This window comes from Brassica napus, unplaced genomic scaffold (genome assembly GCF_020379485.1).
Source record: "Brassica napus cultivar Da-Ae unplaced genomic scaffold, Da-Ae ScsIHWf_1237;HRSCAF=1767, whole genome shotgun sequence".
Classification (NCBI taxonomy): Eukaryota; Viridiplantae; Streptophyta; class Magnoliopsida; order Brassicales; family Brassicaceae; genus Brassica; species Brassica napus.
The window spans coordinates 707716-726522 of record NW_026014658.1 but is presented as its reverse complement, the minus strand read 5'-3'; the positions used below and the strand labels follow the sequence as shown (position 1 = coordinate 726522).

The following is an 18807-nucleotide window of genomic DNA, read 5'->3' as shown; positions in this document are numbered from 1 at the left end:
ACTAATATCCCGGTAATGATCCAGGAGAAAAATCTGCCTGTAGATCTGATTGTGTTGCGCCTACAGAATCACGATGTGATCCTAGGCATGGATTGGTTGGGAAAGTATCGGGCCACTCTCGACTGCCACAGAGGATGTGTACGGTTGGAGACTGGACCTCACCCGATCCAGTACCAAAGTCTGAATATGAGTCCGGCTCTGGATAGAGTAGTGGTGTCAGCAATCCGAGCAGAACGGATGCTTAGACGGGGTTGTGAAGCATATTTGACCACAATTACCACTATGGAGCACGGCAGGTCTGATGATCAGAAAGATCTAACTGAGGACCCGTTGGTGTCTGAGTTCCCAGATGTGTTCCGTTCACTACAGGGTGTCCCCCCTGATAGGTCGGATCCATTTACGATTGAACTAGAACCAGGGACAGCTCCGCTGTCCAAGAGTCCGTACCGAATGGCTCCGGCCGAGATGGCCGAGCTAAAGAAGCAATTAGAAGAATTGCTGGACAAGGGGTTCATACGTCCAAGTAGCTCTCCTTGGGGTGCACCAGTCCTCTTTGTGAAAAAGAAGGATGGTAGCATGCGTCTGTGTATTGACTATCGAGGGTTGAACAGGGTTACTGTGAAGAACAAGTACCCGTTGCCCAGAATAGATGAGTTGTTGGATCAACTCAAAGGAGCCAAGTGGTTTTCTAAGATTGATTTGGCCTCAGGGTATCATCAGATCCCTATAGAGCCAAATGATATTAGAAAGACAGCATTCCGGACCAGGTACGGCCACTACGAGTTTGTGGTTATGCCATTCGGTCTGACCAATGCGCCTGCTGCATTCATGAAAATGATGAACAGCGTGTTCCGAGACTTCCTGGACGAATCAGTGATCATCTTCATTGATGATATCCTGATTTACTCCAAGGATGAGGAATCTCATCGGAAACACCTGAGAGCCGTGCTGGAACGATTACGGGAACACAAGCTCTATGCAAAACTCAGTAAATGCAGTTTTTGGCAGAAGAGCATTGGGTTTCTCGGCCACATTGTGTCCGGTGAGGGCGTCTCGGTGGATCCAGAGAAGATCAGGGCAATCAAGGATTGGCCTCGACCACGCAGTGCCACGGAAGTCAGAAGCTTCCTAGGGCTGGCAGGTTATTATAGAAAGTTTGTGAAAGGATTCGCAAGCTTGGCTCAGCCTATGACACGGTTGACCGGGAAGGACGTTAAGTTCACATGGTCTGAGGAGTGTGGGAAATGTTTTTCCGCGCTTAAGGACATGCTGACTAGCGCACCCATTCTGGTTCTTCCAGAGGCCGACCAACCCTATGTGGTTTATACGGACGCGTCCATAACAGGACTAGGTTGCGTATTAACCCAGCATGGGAAGGTCATCGCCTATGCGTCAAGGCAGTTGAGAAAACATGAGGGAAACTACCCCACCCATGACCTTGAAATGGCTGCGGTAGTGTTCGCCTTAAAGATTTGGCGATCATACTTGTATGGTGCCAAGGTTCAGATACTTACGGACCATAAGAGTCTTAAGTATATATTCACCCAGCCTGAGTTAAACTTAAGGCAGAGAAGGTGGATGGAGTTTGTAGCTGATTACGATCTGGATATCACCTATCATCCGGGAAAGGCTAATCTGGTCGCAGATGCCTTGAGCCGGAGAAGGGCCGACGTATCAGCCGAACGAGAAGCGGACGACCTGGACGGTACGGTTCGTGCCCTACGGTTGAACGCATCGACCAAAGAGTCTGAACCACTCGGATTAGAGGCGGTCAATCAGGCCGACCTGCTTACCCGAATTCGGTTGGCTCAAGGTCAGGACGAGAACCTAAACAAGGTTGCTCAGAATGATAGGACGGAGTACCAAACTGCAAAGGATGGTACCATCCTAGTAAACGGTCAGATCAGTGTTCCTAATGATATGAGTCTAAAGGAAGAGATTATGAGGGAGGCTCATAAATCCAGATTCTCGGTTCATCCTGGTGCGACCAAGATGTACCAGAACCTTAAGAAGTTCTATCATTGGATCCGTATGAAGGCTGATGTCGCGGAATGGGTGGCCAAGTGTTCCACTTGCCAACTCATCAAAGCAGAACATCAAGTGCCTAGTGGGTTATTACAAAGCTTGCCTATTCCGGAATGGAAATGGGATCACATCACAATGGACTTTGTGACTGGGTTCCCTACCACGAGGAATAAGAAAGATGCGGTTTGGGTTGTGGTTGATCGCCTAACCAAATCAGCACACTTCCTGGCTATCAAAAAGTCGGATGGGGTAGATCAGATTGTACGTAAGTACATTGATGAGATCGTCCGACTACATGGTGTGCCGGCAAGCATAGTTTCAGATAGGGATTCAAGGTTCACATCTTACTTCTGGAAGGCTTTCCAAAAGCTTTAGGAACAAGAGTGAACATGAGTACAGCCTATCACCCACAGACGGATGGACAGTCTGAACGTACGATCCAGACATTGGAAGATATGTTGCGAGCATGTGTTCTAGACTGGGGTGATTCCTGGGAGAAACATCTACCTCTGGTAGAATTTGCTTACAACAATAGCTTCCATAGTAGTATTGGCATGTCGCCATACGAAGCTCTGTATGGGCGTCCATGCAGGACACCCTTATGCTGGACCCAAGTTGGGGAACGCAGCATGATTGGTCCGGAGATTGTCGAAGAGACAACCGAAAAGATCAAGTTCTTGAGGGACAAGATGAGACAGGCACAAGACCGCCAAAAGAACTATGCAGATCGAAGAAGGAAAGATCTCGAGTTCCAAGTAGGTGACTTGGTGTATCTCAAAATGATTACCTTCAAAGGACGAGTCCGGATTTCCGGAAGACGGAAGTTAGATCCGAGATACTTGGGGCCGTTCAAGGTCATTGAAAGAGTTGGGATGGTGGCCTACAAGTTGGACTTGCCGGCCAAGATGGACGCATTCCATAATGTGTTCCACGTCTCCCAACTTCGGAAATGTTTGACGGACCAAGACATCGCTCTTCCTGCCATTCCAGACGATCTTGGTAAGAACCTAACCTTGGAAACGAGGCCAGTTCGAATCATAGATAGGATGGAAAAAGCAACAAGGAAGAAGACGGTCCAGATGGTCAAGGTCGTCTGGGACTGTAATGGTCAGGATATAATCACTTGGGAAACCGAAGCTAGAATGAAAGCAGAGTACCCAGAGTGGTTGGATCAGTTTGTTTCCGAGGAAGCATTCGATTCGGATTCGAGGACGAATCCATCCCAAGGGGGGGAGACTTGTCACGCCCCCAATCCTGAATAGGATTGTTGGGACGGCCATGGTTCGAGGAAACGTGCAAGCCAGTCTTAGGACATCAAGGCAAGCGTTCCATGGTCGAGAAAGAAGGTTAAGGACATAAGGAAACTTAGACTTAACCTTATACAAGCTAAGAGACAGCTAGGACGAGTAAGACGGTAGCTGGACGAAGTGGACGAGTAGCTCGGCCAGCTCAATGAAGCTAGGTTCAGTTCACTCCAGCTCAGTCCCTACTAAGTCAGCTCCACTAGCTGGACTACTAGCTCACTCAGCTGAGGCAGCTGAGAGTCAGCTCATCTCAGCTAGACGGACTATCCGGGCTTTAGGCCGATGGTCCGGGTCCAGGTCAGTGGCGGGCTGTGAGGTCCGGCCATGAGGCCATGGGCTGTTGGGTCTTAGGACAAGGCCGTGGGCTAAGTCCAGGAGGCTTGGGGCGTGGGTTGGGCTTGTGGCCGACCCCAAACCCAATCAGAAAGGGCGAAGGGATGCAAGTGGCCGAAAGGGGACAACCCTTGGCCGATGGTGCCCATTCGCTAGCAAGTCATGCCTGTTCGTGGGGCAAGACTTACCCCCTCGTTTTCTATAAATATGGGGGCTCTCTGGTCGATTTCATTATCCAATTCCAGAGTAAAATACTCAGAGAAAACGTAGAGAGAAAGAAAGAGAGAAAGAGAGAGTTCCGGCCAAGAGAAAGGCCGATTGTGGTGGTGTTGTGTTCCGGCGACTCTGATCGTTTGAGAACTAACTCCGGTCAAGAATGGGAGATCAAGACAAGGAGAAGAGCATGGAGAACCCAGACGTGGTTCACAAGGTATGTGATGGGCCGTGGCTCCATCAGACCGAACGGACGGTCCATGCGACCGCACCGCGGCTCTGCTCGGTTCCTAAGTCCCATCCGGCTCTCCTTATCTGTTTCAATTCGTTTCTCTTCTCTTCTCTCTGGTTAAACACGAAAGGTTGTGTTGGTTGAGTCCAAGGGACACGTCCCTAGGCTTTGGCCGAACATAACCAAACCGCTAGCCTAGACACGGGTCGGTTAGTGGGATGATCCGATCGCACCAAGACTGGGCGGTTAGGACGAACGGTTGGGAATGACCCAAAGGGCACGAGTTGTCAAGAGTCATGAGTGTCCAAGAGGCACGAATGGCCAAAGGGTGCATGTTCCAAACGGTGTCTTTCGGGACAGGTTAGGACCGATCCTTATGGATCAGCCTATGGCTTGTCTAGTCAAGACAAGGTCACGGTTTGTCTAAGCCAAGGTAGAGTCGCAAGGTCTGACCGGTTGCTAAGCCTTCCGGATTAGGCTTGAGGCTTACTCGGCCGATTGGATCCAGGCCTAAGGCCGGATCAGGTAAGGGAGTCCGTTGGGCCATTGAGCCGGACTCCATTGGCCGGTCGCACCTAGATTCTATCCGGTTAGACGGATTGGTCTTTGGGGACGATCCGGATCTGTTCGTGTGTTCTGTTTATCTATTCTGGACTATCTATCTGATTCTAAGTCAAGGGGTGGTTGGTTGAATGACTTAGGATACGGTAGGTAGGTTCATACTGTTTATGATTGTGTTGACTGAGGTTTATCTAAGTTCTAGGAACCAAGCCAAGCATTGTAGAATCAATCCGTTCTATTCTCGGTTATGATTAATGCTTATCTGGTTGTGGTTTCAGGAACTAAGGATGGTTCTGGTCAAGCCAAGGAGCCGTGAAGGCTCGGTCAGTGAGAGGCTGTGTAACGTGTGGTTAGATGATACTAGGGATGAACTAGTGATTGTCTATGAGACTGTTAAGAAGTTGTGTATTGAATCTCATGTTTCTATGTAATACAAAGTTTAAAGATTGTTATTCCGCTGTGCAATCTGTTCCTTTGTTTATGAACCTCATATTCGAATATGACTTAGCAAATAAAAGACTTAAAATGGATCAAACAAGCAAAGAAATTAATAAGTAAGCATTCGTATCCAGTTGGGTCAAGAGACCAGGAACGGGTCTTACAAAATCAAACAAGCTCAGTACACAGATTGAGAGACTCAATCAATTCGATCCATTTCATCAGATTGAGAGATTCAATCAAAACCTCATCCGCAAATCCACTTCGATCCATCCCTTGATCCGGCTTGAGAGAGACATCAGTTCAGCAAGCAAGATCCCACCTTCACTCCATCTCCATCCCCTGTTCTTGTTGAGAGAGACATCAGTCCAGCAACTTGAATCCATCAGCCATCTCTATCCTTCTCTTAATTTGTTTCATTTTGCATCATATAGTTCTAGATTTTCCATTCAATATAAAAACCCATAAAAAGTCATATTTGCTTCTGTTCTTCATTTATCATTTAGTTTTCTTTCTGTTCATCATTTTGATTCATAAAAACTCATAAAAATAACTCTCTTTTGTTTCAGGAACCAGATCGGCCATCTCCCTCTCCATCGCGTCCGTCTAGCCGCTCCATAGCCGTCCGTCTGTCCTGTCCAGTCCGAGTTCTTGAACCTCAGTCCGTCCATTTGAGTAGCCTGAATCCCAGCCTGTAACATTTGGTATCAGAGCCGAAAGGTTCTTGAGTCAGGTCCATTCTATCCTTGCATCATTCATACTTGCTTGCATTTGTTTCATCATTAATTCAAAAAGCCAAAAATAAAAAAAAAACAGTTTTTGCATTGTTATTGTTTTTAAGAAAAGAAAAACAAAAGAGAAGAAGTTTCTTGCATTTGATTCACGAAAATTTGAAAAAGAAATCTCATATTGTGTTTGCATTCATTCCCCAGCTCCACTTTCCATTTTTAGATTTTGTGCATTCATTTAAAAAAAACAAAAAAAATCTACATTCCATATTTGTTTCTTGTTTGAATCTTGCATAAAAATAAAAATAAAAAGGCATAGCATTTTTTTTTTAATTTCGTGCAAACCATAGTTGTTTCATAAGTCTCTTATTTGCATTTAAAAAAAAAAAAAAAAATATATATATATATATATATATATCATTCAGCTTAGTTTATATCATTTTGGTCCAAGCATACATTTTAGTTTCCATTTCCGGTTTTCGCATTTCATCCTAAGAAAATTCAAAAAAAAAATATCCTTGTTAGTTTGTTTCCATATTTTCTTTCCGTTTGTGTTTAATATCATATCATCTAGTTTAATCTCGAGTTCACATTAAGAAAACCAAAAGAAAAATTATTTTTGTTGCATAGTTATTTCATATCGGTTCATACTTGCATTTGTTCTCGGTTTAGTTTAAAATAGTTTTGCATTGTTCATTGTTTTTATGCTCGACAAAAACTTCCCATACTTCACTTGATCTTTGAGATTGATTTCAGGGAGCAATGGTAGGAGAAGCACACGGCCAAACCATAGAGGCCACTCTGAGCCAACAACTAATAGCTATACAAGAGCTCAGATAAGATTGCTCAGTTGGGAAAAAGGACTAAGCCACAAGGCCGACGACCACAACATGGAGAAAGAAGATTTGGAGATGCACCAGAGGCTGGCTATGTTGAGCCCAAGCCACCAGATCCTTCATGGATCACCCCACACCATACTTCTTCAACTCATAAATACTTAACTAATACTTATCTTGATTTTAAATCTGCTAATGAAGTTAAGATTTATTCTTTTTAAGGAAGCAATTGGCCAGATGACTATCTCTAATGGGAAAGAACCATGGATGATTGGTATTCATACCATGGCGTGCCAAAGAAAGAAAAGCTGAGCCATGCCATCAAACAACTCACCGGAAGTGCAGACAAATGGTGGAAAGGTGTAGATAGTGCAAGATGGAAGAGTCAAAGAGAGACTATCAAAACGTGGGAAGATCTTAAAGAGGCCATGATCAGGAAGTATGTATCCTCACTTCCAACACCAGATATTAGAGAAAGGTACCCAAGGAGGTTTTCAAGCCATGGGTCCAAAGAGGCAAAGAGAGTGGTGCCACAACAAGGCCATAGAAGCTTGATCCATCAAGATCAGATTCGGCCAAACCAGGGGCACACGGTTTTCTATGATCAATCCCAACCTTATGAGGTCCCAAAGACCATGGAGAGAAAGAACTTTGTCAGCCAAGACACGTTGGCCAGACACAAAGAAAAATCAGACAAACCGATTTTTCAAGAAAAGGCCAAGGTAAGTCCAATACTTGATAAATTTGTTTATAAATCATCTACAACTGGTATGAGTCACTTGTCTTTGTCCAAGGATGCTAAGCCAGGTCCTGAGGTCTAGAAAGACACGATCTCCACATCCTTGTTGAGATCCAAAGTTGTCCATGATTTAAGTCCAAGAGACAAGGAGATTTTAAACCCAAAGGAAGAAGACCCATCAAGCCAAGGTAAGTCTTCTAAATCTGAGGATTTAAAATATCAGACATGTTATAGATGTCATAAGAAAGGACACTATGCTGTAGTTTGTCCTACTAAGCAAGTATTGATAGAAACATCACTAGAAAAGAAAACAGATTTATCTATGAAGAGTGATAGTTTTATTCAATCTGATTTGTTGGTTCCAAATTCTTGTGTAATGCACTTGTCTTTGTCAAAAGGTGTTGTAACAGGAATTAAAGAGCATGAATTCAAAGGAGAAGAGCCACCAGGCGCCACACCAGTGACGAACCAGGAGAAGGTTCAAGACACAATGCAGTTCATGTTGCTTAAAGAAGCAAAACCAGTAAATAAAGTATCAAACCAAGGTAAGTGTCAAACACCACCTAGAGATACTGGTATTGACATGTGTGTTCTTGATGTAGAGAGTAAATATGAAAGCTATTTTCTTACTGAAGTTCCAAGGAAAGAACCAGACCATAAGCCCAGCCATGAACCACCTCACAAGTGGAAGTCTAGTGTTGAACAATGTGTTCAAATGCCAAGACTTAAGGTAATCTTCTCTGATCTTAAAACGTCCAAGACACTTGATTATCCAGATATAATGCACTTGTCTTTGCCAAAAAGTTTTGATCCAGGAATAAAAGAAGTTGAAGTTCATAACCACCAAGGTCAAAAGATGCAAAGAAGGCAGCAAACAAAAACAAGTTTTCCAAAGAAGAAAATCATTCTTCAACTTGTGGAAGCTATCAAAGTAAGTCTGGAAATTTCAAATTGTTTTTATCAGTGTCCAAACACAGATATAATGCAAAGGAGAAAGCTTCAAAGAAATCCCACCGGATAATCTTTTGTTGCTAGGAGAATCAAACCCAAAGATGGTCAGAACTGAGCCTACTAGGAGTATGAAGGACCATCCACTGAAGGAGATAAAAAATGCCAAAGTCAATAGCAGAGGCGTGATCCTATCCTATTTTCTGAAAGAAGAGCCACCAGATGCACAATCCATCCCCAAACCGAAACAATATCAAGGTAAGACCTTAGAATATCAAATGAGTATGAAAGCTGACTTGCTCTATCTTGGTGCAGGTTATACAGTTTCAAGGTCGAAACCTTTTCAAGGGGGAGGGAATGTTGCGGCCAGCAATTCAGCAGCTGAACCAGAGGTCGACCCAACACCCTACTCAACCAGCCAAGGCGCCAACCAGGATATATGTGCACTAAAAAAGCCATATCTTACAAACCAGGAGGGTTTAAATCACGAGTCTAATTTTTATGGATTCTTCACTCAAGATGGAGTCCAGGCTAATTGGAATTGGGCCAATATAATCACGGAGCAAGAAGTTATGAATTTTACAATTCAGAGGTTTCCCAACCCGTCCATCTGCGAGTACCCGACCTTAGAAGAAGATTCAAGCTCAATTAAGGAGCGGCCTGAAGCAAAGCCCATCATAGGAGTCAATAGGAGTTTATCACCTTTCCATAAAGCCCAAGATCAGGAGAAATGGCCACGGAATTATGAAGTTATGATCCAATCTTCAAAACCGGTCAAACCAGTTCTACACTTGCCTCAATTGGAAGCTAACCGGTTCAATCAGCTTCAAACAAGACATTGGCGATCAGGAGATCATTTCAACCAATCAGGAGGTATTCCAGAAGTCCTTAGCTGCACCAGAACTCAGGAGATCAGTCGGTTCAATGGAGAATCACTTAAATCCAACCGGAGCTATTTATGGAAAGATTGGACAATCTTTTGGTTTGATCCATTCCAAGCAATTCCAATCCAACCAGGAGAACCAGACGACGTCCAGACTAAACCATGACATCCCGGAAACATTATACACGAGCCAGAAGAGTTCTACAACTTCATCCCATGCACCAGCCCACATAGGAATAAGAAGATCCCCATTATCACCAAACTGCCTTATTTGGAGTCTCTTGCATTCAAACTCCAAGAGCTCTTTTTCTACCAAGGCAAGGACGAGATCAGCATCTACCAAGCATTCAAGAAGGTCCCAAGAAAGCTCTCTTATCCCCTTTAACTGTCCAAATTCAAGCAAATCAAGTTTCTTCACTTAGAGCCAACATCCCACAAAAAGCTCCAACAGCTAGTTTTTCAATTTATTGCTTTGTCTTTGATTTGTTTCCTTTCTTATCTTTTTAGAACATTAGAGTCTTTGTTTCTGATCATTATATAAGCTCATTGTCGTCCTTGTAAAGAAGAACCTTCAATCACCAAGTTAATAAAAAGTTTATTCAGTTTTTATCAAAGATTGTTCTTTGTATAAAATATCGGTCTTTAGGATTCAAAGAGAGATTCTTTGTTGTTCTATTGATTTCGTGAGTCTAGTTTGTTTGTGCAAATCAAACAAGCTCAGTACACAGATTGAGAGAGTCAATCAATTCGATCCATTTCATCAGATTGAGAGATTCAATCAAAACCTTATCCGCAAATCCACTTCAATCCATCCCTTGATCCGGCTTGAGAGAGACATCAGTCCAGCGACTTGAATCCATCAGCCATCTCTATCCTTCTCTTATTTTGTTTCATTTTGCATCATATAGTTCTAGATTTTCCATTCAATATAAAAACCCGCCAAAAGTCATATTTGCTTCTGTTCCTCATTTATCATTTAGTTTTCTTTCTGTTCATCATTTTGATTCATAAAAACTCATAAAAATAACTCTCTTTTGTTTCAGGAACCAGATCGGCCATCTCCCTCTCCATCGCGTCCGTCTAGCCCCTCCATAGCCATCCGTCCGTCCTGTCCAGTCCGAGTTCTTGAACCTCAGTCCGTCCATTTGAGTAGCCTGAATCCCAGCCGTGGCTGTCTGTATGTGTCTGTGTGTGTCTGTACGTGTCCGTGTGTGTCTGTCTGTGTCCGTCAGCACACACAGGACGTGTGTGGCTGTCCATCAGTACACATATCAGCACGTTGGTCCATGGACTCAGCATGCTGGCCCTTCCCATGGACTGTTTGGGTGATTTTGGCCCAGGTGGGCTGTATGTTCAGTAAATACAAGTCGTCCGTGGGTGTCCGTCAGCACACACAGGACGTCTGTGGCTGTCCGTGTGTGTCTGTCAGCACACACAGGACGTCCGTGGCTATCCATCAGTACACATATCAGCACGTTGGTCCTTGGACTCAGCACGCTGACCCTTCCCGTGGACTGTTCGGGTGATTTTGGCACACGTGGGATGTCTGCTCAGTGCACACAGGACGTCTGTGGGTGTCCGCCAGCACACACAGGACGTCCGTGGCTGTCCATGTATGTCCGTCAGCACACACAGGACGTCTGTGGCTGTCCATCAGTACACATATCAGCACGCTGGTCCTTGGACTCAGCACGCTGGCCCTTCCCGTGGGCTGTTTGGGTGATTTTAGCCCACGTGGGCTGTCTGTTCAGTACACACAGGACGTCTGTGGGTGTCCGTCAGCACACGTAGGACGTCCGTGTGTGTCCTTCCGCACACACAGGACGTCCGTGGCTGTCCATCAGTACACATATCAGCACGTTGGTCCTTGGACTCAGCACGCTGATGCTTCCTGTGGACTGTTCGGGTGATTTTGGCCCACGTGGGCTGTCTGTTCAGTACACACAGGACATTCGTGGGTGTTTGCCAGCACACACAGGACGTCTGTGGCTGTCTGTATGTGTCCGTGTGTGTCTGTCTGTGTCCGTCAGCACACACAGGACGTCTGTGGCTGTCCATCAGTAAACATATCAGCACGTTGGTCCATGGACTCAGCATGCTGGCCCTTCCCGTGGACTGTTTGGGTGATTTTGGCCCACGTGGGCTGTCTGGTCAGTACACACATGAAGTCCGTGGGTGTCCGCTAGCACACACAGGACGTCTGTGGCTGTCCGTCAGCACACACAGGACTTCCGTGGCTGTCCGTGTGTGTCCGTTTATATCCGTCAGCACACACAGAACGTCTGTGGCTGTCCATCAGTACACATATCAGCATGCGGGTCCTTGGACTCAGCATGCTGGCCCTTCCCGTGGACTGTTCGGGTGATTTTGGCCCACGTGGGCTGTCTGTTCAGTACAAACAGGACGTCCGTGGGTGTCCGTCAGCACTCACAGGACGTCCGTGTGTGTCCGTCAGCACACACAAGACGTCCGTGGCTGTCCATCAGTACACATATCAGCACGTTGGTCCTTGGATTCAGCATACTGACCCTTCCCGTGGACTGTTCGGGTGATTTTGGCCCACGTGAGCTGTCTGTTCAGCACACATAGGACGTCCGTGGTTGTCTGCCAGCTCACACAGGACGTCCGTGCCTGTCCATGTGTGTCCGTCTTTGTCCGTCACCGCACACACAGGACGTCCGTGGCTGTCCATCAGTACACATATAAGCACGTTGGTCCTTGGACTCAGCATGCTGGCCCTTCCCGTGGACTGTTCGGGTGATTTTGGCCAACGTGGGCTGTCTGTTCATTACACACAGGACGTCCGTGGGTGTCCGGCAGCACACACAGGACGTCTGTGGCTGTCCGTGTGTGTCCGTGTGTGTCCATCTGCGTCCATTAGGACACACAGGACGTCTGTAGCTGTCCATCAGTACACATATCAGCATGTTGGTCCTTGGACTCAGCACGCTGGCCCTTTCCGTGGACTGTTTGGGTTATTTTTGCCCACGTGGGCTGTCTGTTCAGTACACACAGGACGTCCACGGGTGTCCGCCAGCACACAGGACGTCTGTGGCTATCCGTGGCTGTCCGTCAGCACACACAGGACGTCCATGGCTGTCCGTGTGTGTCCGTGTGAGTCTGTGGTTGTCCGCCAGCACACACAGGACGTCTGTGGCTGTCCATGGCTGTCCGTCAGCACACACAGGACGTCCGTGTGTGTCCGTGTGTGTCCGTCAGCACACACAGTACGTCCGTTGCTGTCCATCAGTACACATATCGGCACGCTGGTCCTCGGACTCAGCACGCTGGCCCTTCCCTTGACTATTTGGGTGATTTTAGCCCACGTGGGCTGTCTTTTCAGTACACACAAGACGGCCGTGGGTGTCCGCCAGCACACACAGGAGGTCCGTCGCTGTCCATGGCTGTCCGTCAGCACAAAAAAAGATGTCCATGGCTATCTGTGTGTGTCTGTGTGTGTCTGTCAGCACACACAGGATTTCCGTGGCTGTCCATCAGTACACATATCAGCACGCTGGCCCTTCCCGTGGACTGTTCAGGTGATTTTGGCCCATGTGGGCTGTCTGTTCAGTACAAACAGGACGTCCGTAGGTGTCTGTCAGCACACCCAGGACGTCCGTGTGTGTCCGTCAGCACACACAAGTCGTACGTGGCTGTCTGTGTGTGGCCGTGTGTGTCCGTCAGCACACACAGGACGTCCGTGGCTGTCCATCAGTACACATATCAGCATGTTTGTCCTTGGACTCAGAATGCTGACCCTTCCCGTGGACTGTTCGGGTGATTTTGGCCCACGTGGGCTGTCTGTTCAGTACACACAGGACGTCCGTGGGTGTCCGCCAGCACACACAGGACGTCCGTGGCTGTCCGTGTCTGTCCGTCTGTGTCCGTCAGCACACACAGGACGTCTGGCTGTCCATCAGTACACATATCAGCACGTTGGTCCTTGGACTCAGCATGCTGGCCTTTCCCGTGGACTGTTTGGGTGATTTTGGCCCACGTGGGCTGTCTGTTCAATACACACAGGACGTCCGTGGGTGTCCGCCAGCACACATAGGATGTCTGTGGCTGTCCGTCAGCACACACAAGACGTCTGTGGGTGTCCGTCAGTACACATATCATCACGTTGGTCCTTGGACTCAGCACGCTGACGCTTCCCGTGGACTGTTCGGGTGATTTTGGCCCACGTGGGCTGTCTGTTCAGTACACACAGGACCTTCGTGGGTGTCCGCCAGCACACACAGGACGTCTGTGGCGGTCTGTATGTGTCCGTGTGTGTCCGTGTGTGTCCACCAGCACACACATGACGTCTGTGGCTGTCCATCAGTACACATATCAGGACGTTGGTCCATGGACTCAGCATGCTGGCCCTTCCCGTGGACTGTTTGGGTGATTTTGGCCCACGTGGGCTGTCTGGTCAGTACACACAGGAAGTCCGTGGGTGTCCGCCAGCACACACCGGACGTCTGTGGCTGTCGGTCAGCACACACAGGACGTCCGTGGCTGTCCGTGTGTGTCCGTGTGTATCCGTCAGCACACACAGAACGTCTGTGGCTGTCCATCAGTACACATATCAGCACGCGGGTCCTTGGACTCAGCATGCTGGCCCTTCCCGTGGACTGTTCGGGTGATTTTGGCCCACGTGGGCTGTCTGTTCCGTACAAACAGGACGTCCGTGGGTGTCCGTCAGCACACACAGGACGTCTATGGATGTCCATCAGTATAAATATCAGCACGCTGGTCCTTGGACTCAGTACGCTGGCCCTTCCCGTGGACTGTTCAGGTGATTTTGGCCCACGTGGGCTGTCTGTTCAGTACACACAGGACGTCCATAGGTGTCTGTCAGCACACCCAGGACGTCCGTGTGTGTCCGTCAGCACACATATCAGCATGTTTGTCCTTGGACTCAGAATTCTGACCCTTCCCGTGGACTGTTCGGCTGATTTTGGCCCACGTGGGCTGTCTGTTCAGTACACACGGGATGTCCGTGGGTGTCCGCCAGCACACATAGGACGTCCGTGGCTGTCTGTGTGTGTCCGTCTGTGTCCATCAGCACACACAGGACGTCTGGCTGTCCATCAGTAAACATATCAGCACGTTGGTCCTTGGACTCAGCACGCTGGCCCTTCCCTTGACTATTTGGGTGATTTTAGCCCACGTGGGCTGTCTTTTCAGTACACACAAGATGGCCGTGGGTGTCCGCCAGCACACACAGGAGGTCCGTCGCTGTCCATGGCTGTCCGTCAGCACAAAAAAAGATGTCCATGGCTATCTGTGTGTGTCTGTGTGTGTCTGTCAGCACACACAGGATTTCCGTGGCTGTCCATCAGTACACATATCAGCACGCTGGCCCTTCCCGTGGACTGTTCAGGTGATTTTGACCCATGTGGGCTGTCTGTTCAGTACACACAGGACGTCCGAAGGTGTCTGTCAGCACACCCAGGACGTCCGTGTGTGTCCGTCAGCACACACAAGTCGTACGTGGCTGTCTGTGTGTGGCCGTGTGTGTCCGTGTGTGTCCGTCAGCACACACAGGACGTCCGTGGCTGTCCATCAGTACACATATCAGCATGTTTGTCCTTGGACTCAGAATGCTGACCCTTCCCGTGGACTGTTCGGGTGATTTTGCCCACGTGGGCTGTCTGTTCAGTACACACAGGACGTCCGTGGGTGTCCGCCAGCACACACAGGACGTCCGTGGCTGTCCGTGTCTGTCCGTCTGTGTCCGTCAGCACACACAGGACGTCTGGCTGTCCATCAGTACACATATCAGCACGTTGGTCCTTGGACTCAGCACGCTGGCCTTTCCCGTGGACTGTTAGGGTGATTTTGGCCCACGTGGGCTGTCTGTTCAATACACACAGGACGTCCGTGGGTGTCCGCCAGCACACACAGGATGTCTGTGGCTGTCCGTCAGCACACACAAGACGTCTGTGGGTGTCCGTCAGTACACATATCATCACGTTGGTCCTTGGACTCAGCACGCTGACGCTTCCCGTGGACTCAGCACGCTGACGCTTCCCGTGGACTGTTCGGGTGATTTTGGCCCACGTGGGCTGTCTGTTCAGTACACACAGGACCTTCGTGGGTGTCCGCCAGCACACACAGGACGTCCGTGGCGGTCTGTATGTGTCCGTGTGTGTCCGTGTGTGTCCACCAGCACACACATGACGTCTGTGGCTGTCCATCAGTACACATATCAGGACGTTGGTCCATGGACTCAGCATGCTGGCCCTTCCCGTGGACTGTTTGGGTGATTTTGGCCCACGTGGGCTGTCTGGTCAGTACACACAGGAAGTCCGTGGGTGTCCGCCAGCACACACCGGACGTCTGTGGCTGTCGGTCAGCACACACAGGACGTCCGTGGCTGTAAGTGTGTGTCCGTGTGTATCCGTCAGCACACACAGAACGTCCGTGGCTGTCCATCAGTACACATATCAGCACGCGGGTCCTTGGACTCAGCATGCTGGCCCTTCCCGTGGACTGTTCGGGTGATTTTGGCCCACGTGGGCTGTCTGTTCCGTACAAACAGGACGTCCGTGGGTGTCCGTCAGCACACACAGGACGTCTATGGATGTCCATCAGTATAAATATCAGCACGCTGGTCCTTGGACTCAGTACGCTGGCCCTTCCCGTGGACTGCTCAGGTAATTTTGGCCCACGTGGGCTGTCTGTTCAGTACACACAGGACGTCCGTAGGTGTCTGTCAGCACACCCAGGACGTCCGTGTGTGTCCGTCAGCACACATATCAGCATGTTTGTCCTTGGACTCAGAATGCTGACCCTTCCCGTGGACTGTTCGGCTGATTTTGGCCCACGTGGGCTGTCTGTTCAGTACACACGGGATGTCCGTGGGTGTCCGCCAGCACACATAGGACATCCGTGGCTGTCTGTGTGTGTCCGTCTGTGTCCATCAGCACACACAGGACGTCTGGCTGTCCATCAGTAAACATATCAGCACGTTGGTCCTTGGACTCAGCACGCTGGCCCTTCCCGTGGACTGTTTGGATGATTTTGGCCAACGTGGGCTGTCTGTTCAATACCCACAGGACGTCCGTGGGTGTCCGCCAGCACACACAGGATGTCCGTGGCTCTCCGTCAGCACACACAGGACGTCTGTGGGTGTCCGTCAGTACACATATCAGCACGTTGGTCCTTTGACTCAGCACGCTGATGCTTCCCGTGGACTGTTCGGGTGATTTTGGCCCACGTGGACTGTCTGTTCAGTACACACAGGACGTTCGTGGGTGTCCGCCAGCACACAAAAGACGTCCGTGGCTGTCCGTATTTGTCCGTGTGTGTCCGTGTGTGTCCGTCAGCACACACAGGATGTCTGTGGGTGTCCGTCAGTACACATATCAGCACGTTGGTCCTTGGACTCAGCACGCTGACGCTTCCCGTGGACTGTTTGGGTGATTTTGGCGCACGTTGACTGTCTGGTACATAAAGGAAGTTCGTGGGTGTCCGCCAGTACACACAGGACGCCTGTGGCTGTCCGTCAGCACACACAGGACGTCCGTGGCTGTCCGTGTGTGTCTGTGTGTGTCCTTGTGTATCCATCTGCACACACAGAACGTCTGTGGCTGTCCATCAGTAAACATATCAGCACGCGGGTCCTTGGACTCAGCATGCTGGCCCTTCCCGTGGATTGTTCGGGTGATTTTGGCCCACGTGGGCTGTCTGTTCAGTACAAACAGGACGTTCGTGGGTGTCCGTCAGCACACACAGGACGTCTATGGATGTCCCATCAGTATAGATATCAGCACGTTGGTCCTTGGATTCAGCACGATGGCCCTTCCCGTGGACTGTTCGGGTGATTTTGGCCCACGTGGGCTGTATGTTCAGTACACACAGGACGTCCGTGGGTGTCCGCAAGCACCCACAGGACATCGGTGGCTATCCGTGGCTGTTTGTCAGCACACACATGACGTCCATGGCTGTCCGTGTGTGTTCGTGTGTATCCGTCAACACATACATGACGTCCGTGTGTGTCCATCAGCACACACACAGGACGTCAATGGCTGTCCATCAGTACACATATAAGCACGTTGGTCCTTGGACTTAGCACGCTGGCCCTTCCCGTGGACTATTCGGGTGATTTTGGCCCACGTGGGCTGTCTGTTCAGTACACACAGGACGTCAGTGGGTGTCCGCCAGCACACACAGGACGTCTGTGGCTGTCCGTGTGTGTCTGTGTGTGTCCGTCAGGACACACAGGACGTCTGTGGCTGTCCATCAGTACACATATCAGCATGTTGGTCCTTGGACTCAGCACGCTGGCCCTTCCCATGGACTGTTTGGGATATTTTTGCACACGTGGGCTGTCTGTTCAGTACACACAGGATGTCCACGGGTGTCCGCCAGCACACAGGACGTCTGTGGCTATCCGTGGCTGTCCGTCAGCACACACAGGACGTCCATGGCTGTCCGTGTGTGTCCGTGTGAGTCAGTGGGTGTCCACCAGCACACACAAGACGTATGTGGCTGTCCATGGCTGTCCGTCAGCACACACAGGACGTCCGTGTGTGTCCGTGTGTGTCCGTCAGCACACACAGTACGTCCGCGGCTGTCCATCAGTACACATATCAGCACGCTGGTCCTTGGACTCAGCATGCTGGCCCTTCCCGTGGACTGTTTGGGTGATTTTGGCCCACGTGGGCTGTCTGTTCAGTACACACAAGATGTCCGTGAGTGTCCGCCAGCACACACAGGAGGTCCGTCGCTGTCCGTGGCTGTCCGTCAACACAAAAAAGGATGTCTGTGGCAATCCGTGTGTGTCTGTGTGTGTCTGTCAGGACACACAGGATGTCCGTGGCTGTCCATCAGTACACATATCAGCACGCTGGGCCTTGGACTCAGCACGCTGGCCCTTCCCGTGGACTGTTCAAGTGATTTTGGCCCACGTGGGCTGTCTGTTCAGTACACACAGGACGTCTGTGGGTGTCTGTCAGCACACCCAGGACGTCCGTGTGTGTCCGTCAGCACACACAAGACGTCCGTGGCTGTTTGTGTGTGGCCGTGTGGGTCCGTCAGCACACACAGGACGTCCGTGGCTGTCCATCAGTACACATATCAGCATGTTTGTCCTTGGACTCAGAAAGCTGACCCTTCCCGTGGACTTTTCGGGTGATTTTGGCCCACGTGGGCTGTCTGTTCAGTACACACAGGACGTCTGTGGGTGTCCGCCAGCACACACAGGATGTCCGTGGCTGTCCGTGTGTGTCCGTGTGTGTCCGTCAGCACACACAGGATGTCTGGCTGTCCATCAGTACACATATCAGCACGTTGGTCACGCTGGCCCTTCCCGTGGACTGTTTGGGTGATTTTGGCCCACGTGGGCTGTCTGTTCAATACACAGAGGACGTCCGTGGGTGTCCGCCAGCACACACAGGATGTCTGTGGCTGTCCGTCAGCACACACAGGACGTTCATGGCTGTCCGTGTGTGTCCGTGTGGGTTTTGTCAGCACACACAAGACGTCTGTGGCTGTCCATCAGTACACATATCAGCACGCTGGTCCTTGGACTCAGCACGCTGGCCCTTCCTGTGGACTGCTCGGGTGATTTTGGCC

The 18807-nt window shown here is 49.6% G+C and overlaps 1 pseudogene; it reads left to right on the top strand.

Moving 5' to 3' along the window:
• The first annotated feature begins 333 nt into the window (after positions 1-333).
• Positions 334-18807, top strand: part of LOC125596591 — an 83070-nt pseudogene continuing 64596 nt past the window's right edge.